The 10,757-nt window shown below is 43.6% G+C and overlaps 1 long non-coding RNA gene across 1 annotated transcript; it reads right to left on the reverse strand.

Annotated features, from left to right (window-relative positions):
- On the reverse strand, nt 4,509–10,538 carry LOC102179411. Its single transcript, XR_310768.3, has 3 exons — nt 10,279–10,538; nt 5,889–5,984; nt 4,509–4,652 (listed from the first exon to the last, which is right to left on the reverse strand). It is a non-coding gene; the product is annotated as an uncharacterized LOC102179411 (long non-coding RNA).

The raw sequence follows: 10,757 nt of genomic DNA on the forward strand, positions 1-10,757 counted from the left end.
AGTGGAGGCTTGAAATTTGTATTTGGGCGGACTGGGAAAACCAACTCGAGGGATTTGAGTAATGCAAATATAAAACAAATTCTCACCCATGACTCTTAGAGAAACCCTCGAAGTCGGCTAAATATGCATGTTTTAATAAAACACGTATGTTTAGCAATGAAAATAGGGGCTGTGTTTTAGAAGGGATAGTTGTGGGACTTTCTTGGTGGCCCAGTGGCTAAGACTCCATACTCCTAATGCTTGGTCCTGGGTTCAATTCCTGGTCAGGGAACTAGATACTCACATGTTGAAACTAAAGTTTCCACATGCCACAACTGAAGAAAATCCTACATCTCCCTAAGAAGACTGAAGATCCCAAGTGCTGTAACTAAGACCTGGCACAGCCAAAGGAATAAATATATATTTTTTAAAAGCTAGTTAATCTGAAGACTGGGTTTATTTGGGAAGAAATCCTTATTTTACATTTGAATTTGGATTTCATTATGCTTGACTATTACTATTTATTCTTGGGGTGTGCGTATACTTATGTATGTGTGTGATAATACGTATCATACATACATATTATATATGATATTCAAACATCTGCTCAGAGATCAGGAGCCGAGAACTAGTCACTGATGTTTTAGTTTGAATTCTAAAGCAGAGCCTCAAGTGAGGTTGATATGTGAGTGATTTACTCAGGAATGAAAACGAAAGGAGAATCTATACATATATGTGCTATGAAGCTGATTATTGCAAGGGGTGAATGATTGCTGAATCTTTGGGATATTATGAAAAGCTTTATGGAATGCTCTCAGAAACCCTGTCCTGAGGAATGGAAGTGGAGAGCTTATGTTTGCCAGCCTTTGGCCTCTACTGTCAAGTGTTTCCCCACTAGACATGAATTCTGCAGAGCTTCTGGGTTGAGCATACATCTATGTGTGGCAGTTCCTGCAGGCGTGTGCCTTTGCATAGACAAAGAAGTCCTGAGGCAAAAGTGAGAAGTGTGAGCCAGTAGGGTCAGAAGTCTGACAATTTAGCTTGTGTATGGATGTGAGAGTGGGACTGTGAGGAAAGCTGAGCACCAAAGAATTGATGCTTTTGAACTGTGGTGTTGGAGAGGACTCTTGAGAGTCCCTTGGACTGCAAGGAGGTCCAACCAGTCCATTCTGAAGGAGATCAGCCCTGGGATTTCTTTGGAGGGAATGATGCTGAAGCTGAAACTCCAATACTTTGGCCACCTCATGCAAAGGGTTGACTCATTGGAAAAGACTCTGATGCTGGGAGGGATTGGGGGCAGGAGGAGAAGGGGATGACAGAGGATGAGATGGCTGGATGGCATCACTGACTTGATGGATGTGAATCTGAGTGAACTCCGGGAGTTGGTGATGGACAGGGAGGCCTGGCGTGCTGGGATTCATGGGGTCGCAAAGAGTTGGACACGACTGAGCAACTGAACTGAACAAGTAGATGCAGCAGATAAGCTGATTGTGATCCCTGGGTTGGGAAGATCCCCTGGAGAAGGGCATGGCAACCCACTCTGGTGTTCTTTCCTGGAGGATCCCCATGGACAGAGGAGTCTGGCAGGCTACAGTCCATGTAGTTACAAAGAGTCAGGCATGACTGAGTGATGAAGCACAGCACATAGCAAGAATTGGGATAAGACTGAAGGACCAAGAATATTTGAAGCAGTGCATAAAAGATGTCCAACACACTGGGCTAGAAGGAGATGAGGCCTGGTCTTCACCATAGTGAAGGTGGAGTGAAAGAAACCATGGAAAGAACCGAGGTTTGATGTGGCTCATGTTAGGTTGACACGGGGATGACCTACAATTCGTGTTATTCAAGACTGAACAACTCAAATATTGTAAACCATACCAGTCTGTTGATTTCTGATGGAACATATCCTTGTGGATGGCAGTGTGGTTTCTCAAAGGAACATTCCTACTCCATGGTGATTACCAACTGAAGGAAACATATCAAACTCTCAGGGAGGGCTTTGAAACCCCCTGGAATTGGCTTGTATTTACACAGTAACCTCCAAACTATCGTGCTCACAGGTTGATAAAAGCCCTCCCTAGAAAATCTCACACATCCTCACCTGTCCTCACCCTCAATATTTTTATAAACCTGCAGTGACTGTGAGCCTTTAATGGGTGCTAAGTTCACAGACATTTCCTTTTATAAATTCTGCATAAAGTGATCTGGAGCCTTATTCTGGAATTTAGCTTTTTCTTTTTATTTAAAGATTTTTTTTTTATGCAGAGCTTTTTTTTAAAAAAAGCATTTAAAAAAGTACTTCTTTTTAGTTTTGGCTGCACTGAGTCTTCACTGCTGCATTCAGGCTCTCTCTAGTTGTGGTGAGCAGGCGCTACGCTTTGTCATGGTACACAGGCTTCTCATTGCAGTGGCTTCTCTTGTTGCAGAGCACAGGCTTTAGAGTGCAGGCTCAGTAATTGTGGCACATGGGCTTACTTGCTCTGAGGCATGTGGAATCTTCCCCGACGGGATTGAACTCATGTTCCCTGTATTGGCAGGCAGATTCTTTACAACTGGACCACCAGGGAAATCCAAATGTGGACCATTTTTTAAAGTCTTTATTGAATTTGTTACAATATTGCTTCTGTTTATTTATTTATTTATTTTTGACTCAGAGGCATGTAGGATCATAGCTCCCCAACCAGGGATGGAATCTGTACCCTGCATTGGAAGGTGAAGTTTTAGCCACTGAACTACCAAGGAAGTCCTTCACTTGTTTCACGTTTTGGAACCCTGTTAAAATTTCATTTTTATCACCTCATTAGGGTCTGGATCATTCTAATGGAAGTAGGCTTTATTTTACTCCCTTTCCCCATTTCTAAATCACATCCTTACTTCCTTCAGAACATTGACCATAATGTGTAATTATCTTCTTTATTTACTTGTTTATTACCTGTTTCTTCCTCTAGAATGTAAGCTTTATGAAATCACAGATACCATCTGCCTGGTTCCTCATTGCTCATTCCATCTGCTGTATCCTCATTGCTCATGTAGCACCTGGGATGTAACAGGCAACCCGCAATATCTGTTGACAGAATGAATGGATTCACTATTTTATTCAGAGCCCCTATTTGCCATTTCTTGGTTAATGTGAAAATCAAATGTTCTGTATACTGTAAAGTCCTATAAACCTTAGGATTCAAATGAGGTGGATATTATTATTTCTCCCTTTTACAGCTAAAGAAAGTTTAAGTGGTTTGAAAGAAAATTTAAATGGTTTGTCAGGGGCTATGAAGGCAGTAAATAAGTCATCAGACTACAAACAGCCTGGGCCAGTTGAATCTTTTTTTTTTTTCATATTAACTTTATTTATTGACGTGGCTGTGCTGGGTTAGTTGTAACACATGGGATCTTCTGTCTTTGTTGTGATGTGAGGGATCTCATTCCCTTACCAGGGCTGAATCCAGGCCCCCTGCATTGGGAACACAGAGTCTTAGCCACTGGATAGCCGGGAATGTCCCAGGACCAGTTGAATTTTAACTCTGTGACTGTGGAAAACATAGATAAGATATTTTAAGTCGATTTTAACCTCCCACATTTTGTAATGGGGAAAACAGGAGGTGAGGGGGCTGGTTTTTAATATTGAGATAAACTAGGAGAGGCCAGGCGGAGAAGGCAATGGCAACCCACTCCAGTACTCTTGCCTGGCAAATCCCATGGACAGAGGAGCCTGGTTGGCTGCAATCCATGGGGTCGCTAGGAGTCAGACACGACTGAGCAACTTCACTTTCACTTTTCACTCTCATGCATTGGAGAAGGAAATGGCCACCCACTCCAGTGTTCTTGCCTGGAGAATCCCAGGGATTGGGGAGCCTGGTGGGCTGCCGTCTCGGGTCGCACAGAGTTGAACACGACTGAAGCAACTTAGCAGCAGCAGCAGCAAGAAAGACCAGGAAGGAGAATTAGCCTTGGGTTCTGTTCTAGAGTCTTAAAAAATTAGGACTGAGTCATCAGCTCATCAATTTGATAATAATAATGATCATTTAGTTAACATTTATTGGATGTGTCCCATGTGTCAGGCACTATTCAGTGCACTTTATGTAAATTCACTGCTTTTATCCTTGCAGCTCTATAAAGTATAAACTGTTATATAGTGGAGGAAACTGAAGTACAGAAAGGTTAGGACATATGCTAAAGGTCACACAGTTGCATGGTGGGCCTAGGTTTGAAATTCCAAGTTGGATCTCCTAACCGCTATGCCATAATGTATAGGACTTAAAGTTTGATGTAGAAATATACTTAAAGCCCGGACACTTGTCTGTTTGATGACTTTGAGCAAATTAATTTCTTCAGACTTCAGTGTCCTTATATGTAAAGTGGTAGTGATAATAAGCATAATCACAAGGTTGTTGTAGGATAAATTAGATGATACTTGTGGGGTGTATAACACAGTCCTTGTTGAATAGCAAGTGCCCAACAAATGTCATCTATTCCCCATTGCCTCATCTTCTTCTTTATCATCCCTCATCAAACAAATCAAGTACTGTGGGTGCTTTTAATGATGATTTATTAAAAGAAACAAGTATTTTCTCTTCCCATCCGCATCATTTGTCCATTCCATCCATAGGTCCCTGTCTTCATCTGTCTTCCTGGGCAAGGACCTTCGAGTAGTCACATCTTTGAAAATAGGAACTCTAGGAAGGAATGAACAATTACTAGAGAAAGGGGGCCCTTAGGGTAAGTCTTCATCTTGTGAAATGTACAAAACAATTATGCGTGAGACCTGCTGTTTGGGGACCTGGCTCCACAGAATGCAATTGAGAGACAAGATTTTCCAGTTCTGGGACTTAAGAACCTGCCAGGAACCAACAAGGCCATAAATGCCCTAGGCATTGTGGGTAGATAAGACAAACAATACATTCTGAACACAAGCAGAGTATCTTAAAAGTATGTGTTGATTCTGTTGTGTTTAACACAATTTGTAACCAAAACTGAATCCTGGTAGCTTTTCTATTTTGCATTGTTTCCAGTCGATAGCTACTGACGGTAAAGGATTTATCACGTGAAGCCTGTGAAATATTTTTATAGGAAAGGGGCCCTTATCATTTACTATGGCAATGTCATCCAAGGCTTAAAATAAGCATACTCCTTGGTCATCAATTGTACACCTTAGAATTTATTCCAAATAAATTAATAACAGTGTGTACACCAATCAGTATTCACTATAGCCATTTTAATGATATTAAAAATAAGAAATGTGTTTAATGTGTCTTATGGAGCTTGCTAAGTATATGAGCATACATGGTAGACACACATATAAGCACACATGAAGGGCGTTAGAGATGATGGAATAGAAACATCAGTGTTGATCTTAAAAGTTGTTTACTAGCTATTTCTTCTTTTTTTAAAATGGCTGTATGTACCACATGTGGGATCTTAATTCCCCAACCAGGGATCGAACCTGTGTCCTCTGCATTGGAACCATGGAATCTTAACCACTGGACTGTCAGGGAATTCTCTCACTAGCTATCTCTAAGTGAAGTAATCAAGAAATCAAAATAGGTGCATGATTATGTTGTTTTCACATAGATATTATACATGTATGTCGTGTTTAAAATATGCACTGAAGTGTTAAGCAAACATCATTTGCGGGTGGGTGATTTTTATCTTTTTTTTTTTTTTCCTCTCGAATAGTCTGATTTTTCTCTAGGATATATCAGGTAATGAAATTATTTTAAATGAAATTATTTGGAAACCACCATCTTGGGATAGGTGCTTCTTTTCCTTGGGAAGGGTGAGTAAAGAGGGAGAAGTCATAAGTGATAGGCTTCTGTCTCATCTACTTCTGGGAAGTTCCACTAGGGCCAAGTGTACTGCCTGTCTGGCTTCAACATGGAATGAGGAAGCAGGGAAGGACCTGACGTTTTTACCTTAGTTCGAAACACAGACGTGGCCACAGCCATTGCTGACACAGCGCTCTTCTGGACCACAGTCCCAGTCGCCATTGCAGAGGTCAACACAGGTGCCTGCATTAGAACAGACCAGCTGAAAAGTGCCATGCTCTAGACACAGGTGTTAGGGAGGCCAGCCCATGATTAAGGAGCCAATTCCATCTTCAAGTTCAATACATAATATAATTTATAAATGATTAATCACAGAATAGTACTCATTAACATCTTATGTATTTCAGTGAAAAGCAAGGCATTCACACAATTTCAACAAAGCAAGGTCTACTTTAAAGAACAGAATAATTAATTACTCCTGGCATATACCCAGAGGAAAAGTGAAAAAAAGTGAAGTCTCTCAGTTGTGTCTGACTCTTTGTGACCTCATGGCCTGTAGCCTAGCAGGCTCCTCTGTCCATGGGATTTTCCAGGCAAGGGCACTGGAGTGGGTGGGTGGCCATTTCCTTTTCCAACCCAGAGAAAACCATGATTCAAAAAGATACATGCACCCCAGTGTTCATTGCCACGCTGTTTACCATAGCCAGGACATGGAAGCCATCTCAATGTCCATCAACAGAGGAATGGGTAAAAAAGCTATGGCACGCATATACAATGGAATACTACTCAGCAATAAAACAGAATAAAAACGCCATTTGCAGCAACATGGATGGACTGAGATTGTTATACTGAGAGAAGTAAGTCAGACACAGAAAGACAAATACCATATGACATCGCTTGTATGTGGAACCTAAAAAAACAAGGGAACCAATGAACTCATTTACAAAACAGAAGTATAGTCGTGGATGTAGAAAACAAACTTATGGTTACCAGAGGATAAGGGGGGAAGGGACAAATTGGGAGATTGGGATTCACATATACACACTGCTGTGTATAAAATAGATAACAGGAACCTGCTCTATAGCACGGGGAACTCTACTCAATACTCTCTAATGGCCTATATGGGAAAAGAATCTAAAAAAAAAAGTGTATATATGTACGTGCATAATTAATTCACTTTGTTGTGCACTTGAAATTAACACAACATTGTAAATCAACTACACTCAAAAATTTTTTTGAAAAGGAGGATAATTGCATCTGTGGAGGGGAATTGCAGAGAAGCCCACTTCAGTGCCCTCTCTTCTCTCTGCAAGGAAAGGGGCAGAGATGGGAAGACTTACACTTAGCTGAATGTCATCAAGGGTGCCCTGTAGTCACTCTGTGCAATGAATCTGACTGGCCCCTTTTTACAGGCATGGCAGCTGGGGTGCACTGAGGTGACTTTCCCACTAGTCAGTACAGAAGTCGGATCCAGCCCAGACTCTCTGGCCCCTAGGCCATCCCAGAGGGTGAAACTGACCCTGGCATGAAAAGTCCATCTCCAGATTCCAAGGAGTCACTCCTGACCCAAGTGGAGGCTCCCCACACTCCCAGAGCCTCAAGGTTAGTCTTTGAGGACCAATGAAATAGGTCCAGGGAGCTGGTTAAGACCCTGCAAGCGTTTCTAACAAAATGTGTGCAGAGCTGTGGATGAATATGTGCTGTGCTTGGGTGGGTGACTCAGCTGTGATCAGGAGATTCTCTACCTGATTCTTTCTCTGAACCTCTCTGGGCCTTTGTTTTCTCAAAGGTAAAATGAAGTCCTTAGATCCAGGAGGGCTGGATGAAGTTCACTCTCCAGTCTCAGCTCCAGTCAATGGAGGTGACTGTTCTGATGCTGTGTGGAGAAGGCTGGATTGCCTTGTCAAGGCTCAAAGAGAAAGAGTGCTATAACTGATTAGCAATGTCTGATGATGTAATACGGGAGTGGGGTGGGATGTCTACTATGTACTTGCTGACCTCAGAGAAGATCAATACAGTCCCTCCATGCTTTTATTAGCTGTTTTGATTTATGGTGAGAGAATGGGAGAATTCTTGTCTCCACTCACAGCAGTTTGGTCACTCATTAATACCTGTTGATTTCTTACTATGTACAAAGCACAGAGGTTAAGTTATACAGGAAGTATGGATATGTGGATTGAATTGGTCTGTTTAGTCACTAAGTCATGTCTAACTCTTTGCAACCTCACAGACTATAGCCTACTAGGCTCCTCTGTCCATGGGGATTTCCCAGGCAGGAATACGGGTGTGGGTTGCCGTTTCCTTCTCCAGGGGATCTTCCCAACCCAGGGATCGAATACAAGTCTCCTGTGTTGGCAGGCAGATTCTTTACCACTGAGGCAGCTGCGAAGCCCATGGAGATATAAGACTAGGTTATTACTTTCCAGCAGCTTAGAGCCTCACAGTGGCGATAAAGTTTATGTTTAAAGTACTAAAAGCAAAGCAGTATTTGGCACATGTCCTGAGAGAGGTTTATCCGAAGGACTAAAGGGGTTTGCAAAAGAGAGGACATCACTTCCAATGAATCAGGAAGGTAAGTCTTGAAGTATGGGAATCTTTTAAAGGCAGAATTGAGAGGGAGAGTGGAGAAGAGAAAAGAATTACTAGGAAAACTTCACAAGAGGAAAATGCAACAGGGCGGGACTAGAGAAAAGTGCATGAGGCACCCAGGACACAGCATTTAAGGAGGCCCTTGAACAACTCAGAGTGAGCGCCTCCTTCAATTGTGCGCCCTAGGTGCCTCATCTCCTCACTCTTCACCCTGAAATACAAGGAATACAGGAAGAGTAGCAAACGGAAGGCTGGATAAGTACTAGGGAATAGTTGGAAGTCAAGGCAGACAGGTTTGCAGCACCTCCCTTCCCCACCGTTCAGTGATGTCTGACTCTTTGCAACCCCATGGACTGTAGCCTGCCAGGCTCCTCTGTCCATGGGATTCTCCAGGCAAGAATACTGGAGTGGGTTGTCATTTCCTTCTTCAGGGGATCTTCCCAACCCAGGGATCGAAGCCAGGTCTCCTGAATTGTAGGCAGATTCTTTACTGTCTGAGCTTCTAGACAAGCCCACAGCAGGCAGAGGACAAAGTTACAGAGGGACCTAGGACTGAGATTTCACTTGGTAGGTCAAGAGAGAGATGTGATGGTGTGAGAGCATAGCAGGGACCGGGATTCACCAAGCAGGCAACCTTCAGAAGAAAGAGAGGGGCAAGGAGAGCTGTCAGGAAGCCACCGCACTGGGCCGGGCATGGAGTAATCAGGGCTGAAAAGGCAATGTGACAATGAGGGTCGGAAAGGAAGGAACACGTGTAAGAACCAGTTGCAAAGAATGACCGGTATTTGGCAACCAATGTAAGGGAAGGAGAACAAAGAAGAGAGGGGCAAGAGTTTCCAATGACACTTAGGGAGAAGAAGATACAGTGAAGATAATCTAAGAGAGAAAAAAGCTGGAGAATTGACGGACTGGCAAGCAAAAAGATGCTGCAGAGCTTAAAGACTTTTAACCTTTAACTGGTTCCTCAAGACAGTTGTGAGGTTTGTTAAGAAGATCTGGGAGAGGGACTTCCCTTGTGGTCCAGTGGCCAAGACAGTATGATCCCGTTGCAGGGAGCCTGGGTTCAATCCCTGGTCAGGGAGCTAGATCTAACATGGTGCAACTAAAGATGCTACATGTTGCAACGAAGATGGAAGATCTTGTGTGCGGCAGCTAAGACCTGGCACAGCCAAGTAAATAAGTAAACGTGTGTGCTAAGTCATGTCAGTCATGTCTGACTCTTTGTGACCGTATGTAGCCCACCAGGCTCCTCTGTCTGTGGGATTCTCCAGGGAAGAATACTGGAGTGGGTTGCCGTGCCCTCCTCCAGGGGATCTTCCCAACCCAGGGATCGAACCTGAGTCTCTTATGTTTCCTGCATTGGCAGGCAGGTTCTTTACCACTAGTGCCACCTGGAAGCCCAAATAAGTAAATTTTTTTTAAAAAAGAAAAAAGGTGAAGAAGGAGAAAATCTGGGAGAGTGGTAGAGGCAGCAATAGAGACTACAGTCAGCCTTCAGGGGATTAAGGGGTGAGTCTTGGGGAAGAAAAGGCAGAGAATGAAGATTACTCCTTTGAGAATGTTGGCAGTAAAAGGGAAAGATGAATCATGTTTCACGTATTTAAGAAAATATTTTCTGTAAGCAATCCAACTTATTTGTAGCAAGAGACAAACAAACCGGTGGAGAGAGAGAGAGGCTGGGGAAATGGCCGGAGGCCAATGAGAGGGCAAAAGGCTTCACTTTTGGAGAGTCCAGATGGAGGGATGATCAGAGGAAAGGAGAGGAGAAAGTAAAAGCAGAAGCGCAGAGACCCTGCAGTCAAGGTGGGCCCCTGCAGTGACTGCTTGCCTGGAATACCTTCCCCTCTCTTTTCTTCCCCTCCTTCCCCTGTACCCACTGGCCCCCAGTGGCTTACATTCTGGCTCCTTCATTGCAAAAAGGACAGGGCTGCCTTCTGCATGGACTCACCAAAAACTCTAAACGGTCTCACCGCAGCCTGAAGCTCCTGCACCACTGAGCTGAGGGTGACTAGGGTCACAAGCAGGAGGAAGCCTCCCAACTTCATGCTGCTGCCGGAGGTCTTCGGATAAAAACGCAACAAGGCTCAGAAGAGCAGAAATTTATTCTCTTTCACGCTCTGAGCTGGAATGAGAGGCTGGGGGTGGGACTAGGAACTGCGGGAGTCTAAGCCCTGCCCAGAAGCTGACATTTCCTGAGAAATGTGACACACACCCCATGTGTACCTTGGGTAATGCCACATTATTAACTAAGTCTCTGAGCCAAGGAAACACCCTCCTCTGACTGACACATAAGACTCCTAAACCAGGAAAGCAGTGAGTGACTAAGAAAGGGGGTGAACTGAAATAGGGGAACTTTCATTCACTCCTTCCTTTTTGAACACAAGTATCAGATGTCTTCTCTGGGCCAGGCAGGTGCTGGGCATGAGG

Source organism: Capra hircus, chromosome 19, assembly GCF_001704415.2.
Source record: "Capra hircus breed San Clemente chromosome 19, ASM170441v1, whole genome shotgun sequence".
In the NCBI taxonomy this organism is placed as follows: Eukaryota; Metazoa; Chordata; class Mammalia; order Artiodactyla; family Bovidae; genus Capra; species Capra hircus.